This window comes from Fragaria vesca, linkage group LG5 (genome assembly GCF_000184155.1).
Source record: "Fragaria vesca subsp. vesca linkage group LG5, FraVesHawaii_1.0, whole genome shotgun sequence".
NCBI classification, from domain to species: Eukaryota; Viridiplantae; Streptophyta; class Magnoliopsida; order Rosales; family Rosaceae; genus Fragaria; species Fragaria vesca.
The window spans coordinates 17,679,198-17,681,790 of NC_020495.1; the positions used below are offsets into that span (position 1 = coordinate 17,679,198).

Here is a 2,593-nt window from a genome sequence, read left to right on the forward strand (position 1 = left end):
CCTCATCATGCTGTTAATGCCTTCATTGATGACCGTGCTTCTGTATGTCGAGCTAGGAGAGTCTTCTGCTTTAACTCTTTGGTTTTGTTTTTTTTTTTTTTTTTTTTTTTTTTTGTCTGGGCCTTTTAGGTCCCCCGTAACCACACACAAAAAAAAAAATCACCTCTTGTTCTGCTCGACTATGGCACTATATAACAGGCATTCCAGGCATCGGTCTCCGTCCAGTTCTGTCGAAGCATTTCTGGTACATGTGTCGGGATATTTCAGGTTGAATCATAAGATCCAAACCAGAGCTCACAAAAAGGATATTGGCAAAGAGAAAGTCAAGAAAGTGAGATCGATTAGCAGCTGTCTACAGCTTAAAGCCCCTTTATGATGGATTTTGCTGGTAAATCAGCAATGGCAAGAAAAGAGGACTGACGGTGCAAATATGAGTACCCAATTAATGAACTTAAAACAAACTAGTCACCACTAACAGAACTGCCGACAATATCTTCAAACAAAAGTGGTGCATTACATAATTGGTGACAGATCACAAACAAGCCTAAAACATAAAACTTGGATAACGGAGGTAGTGTCCAACAGTCCATCACTGATCACCAGGCAGTGTCTTGATAATATCCGAATCACCTGACCATTTTAGAAACCGGTTGCCAAGTCAGCCAAATCAGTTCATATGATTGAGGTCAGACACAATAAGATCTAAACAAGACCAAAAGATTAAATGTACCTGGATCAATAATGCTAAGGCACGACACTGAAATATTTGCCACATGCTGTACCCAGGTCGACATTGTCTGAAATCACAACAAATGACAATGAGAAGAAAAGTATAAGTACAGCAAGCGACAATCTTAATAAGAATGACCATGTATATGAGTAATTTTGCTGCAACAAATATCGTGAATATCTGAGGTGGCATAAAGAGCATCCTATACGAAAGAACAGTAACAGAAGCTCTGCTCTACTAGCACTTGCAAGATACCAGAGTATCGTGCATATTAGAATCAATAAGCTACAATGCTGGAGAAGTTAGACCTGAGAGCATCACATAGTAGAAGCAAGCAAAGAAGACTACATCTAAACAATTAGGCAGAGAACTAATTCACGCTGAAGAGGATAATGAACCCAAACAAGAACAAGACTTTGTAGGTTTCGGAGGACTAAGTACACTCCTCCAAACAAAAGGGACAGAAAGATGCAGGACAAATGTAACATCCAATGAATAACAATTACAACAAATGCATCAGTTAAACCAACACAGCAAAACAAATTCTCCATACACTGTTAGTTTGGGGATTATGCATCCATAACACTTGCAGTGTATCAAGTTGGGAAGAGGCTAATGAGACTAGAGAACAAGTATCTGACCCATTGACAACAGTTCATTATTGAGCTAGTAAGTCAATCTATAGACTAGTCGGCATTTCAGTTGTGATCCACCATTAAAATTCAACTAAAATACATCCTTCCAAATCACAATACCTTATGTAAAGACGAACTAGTAATCTATATATCAACACCTCTCAAAAGAAAATGCACAAACAGCAAAGTGAAAATCAGATGTAGACCAACGATAATAGAGCACTTACTTCCATTGTAGTGATGAACTCCAACCTTGGCAAGCATGGCGTAGTAATCTCGGACTTCCTCAGAGGAGGGCAATTGTTGGAGATGATAATGAGCTTCCCTGCAATTGACCCACATCACAAAAATCAAAACCCAAATCGTAGAAACGAAAGATTAAAACTTTGGGAATAAAATTAATTAGTACCTTTGGAGCTACGGAGAGTGTCGATGACGGTCTTGTAACCCAGAGAGTACTTGCCACTCTTCATCACCAGAGCGAGCCTGTTGTTGATAGACTCATGGGTCTTCTTCGTTTTCTTCACGGCCACCATGGTCTCTCAGTCTCTCTTCCTCTTCTTTTGGTATTTATAAGAGGCTCAGCGGTTCTATTGTTATTTAGTAAACTTAACTAGAGTTGATACCCGCATCTTGGCGCGGTGTACATTTATGAAGTTGGTTAATGATTCAGTTGATTGATGTAAATGTTTTTGATATGTACTTCATAGAACTTCAATACATTATATATCACATATACATATGATTCTAATAATAGAGCTATTACAAAAGCAACAATACTACATAACAATACATTTAGTGTTGTGTCCTACCCAAAATAGTAAATGTCTTATAAGTGCACAAAGTAGAACAATTTGTCTAGAGCAGTATGATCGAAAATATAGCTTCAGTTTTGACTGTACAAAATGCTCATATTTGTTTAACTGTTTTTCACCAAAAACGCAGTCTTAGCTTACTAAGAGTTAGATAAAACACTGCAGTGATTGACATTTAGTTGTTGTTCAGCTCCTTGCTTCATGATAATGTTTCTTTGCTTGGGTTCACAATATGTAAAGATAATAAAGATCAATCAAGGATTAAAGAATAAATCTACAGTTGGAAAGAAATCAGACATGCATGATCTTTCAAGAATTGACTATAAAACTTGAATCTTTTGCAAGTGGTCAATAATAATCGGTGAAATTTTAGAAAACTTGATTTATAAGAAACTAAAGATAGAAAAGGAAAA

At 37.1% G+C, this 2,593-nt stretch overlaps 1 pseudogene across 1 annotated transcript; it reads right to left on the minus strand.

Annotated features, from left to right (window-relative positions):
• Positions 1-448: 448 nt before the first annotated feature.
• LOC101310420 lies at positions 449-1,926 on the minus strand (annotated as a pseudogene). The gene is made up of 4 exons (XR_184707.1): positions 1,775-1,926; positions 1,593-1,690; positions 731-797; positions 449-630 (listed from the first exon to the last, which is right to left on the minus strand). The product of XR_184707.1 is annotated as a 60S ribosomal protein L30-like (transcript).
• Positions 1,927-2,593: the final 667 nt, after the last annotated feature.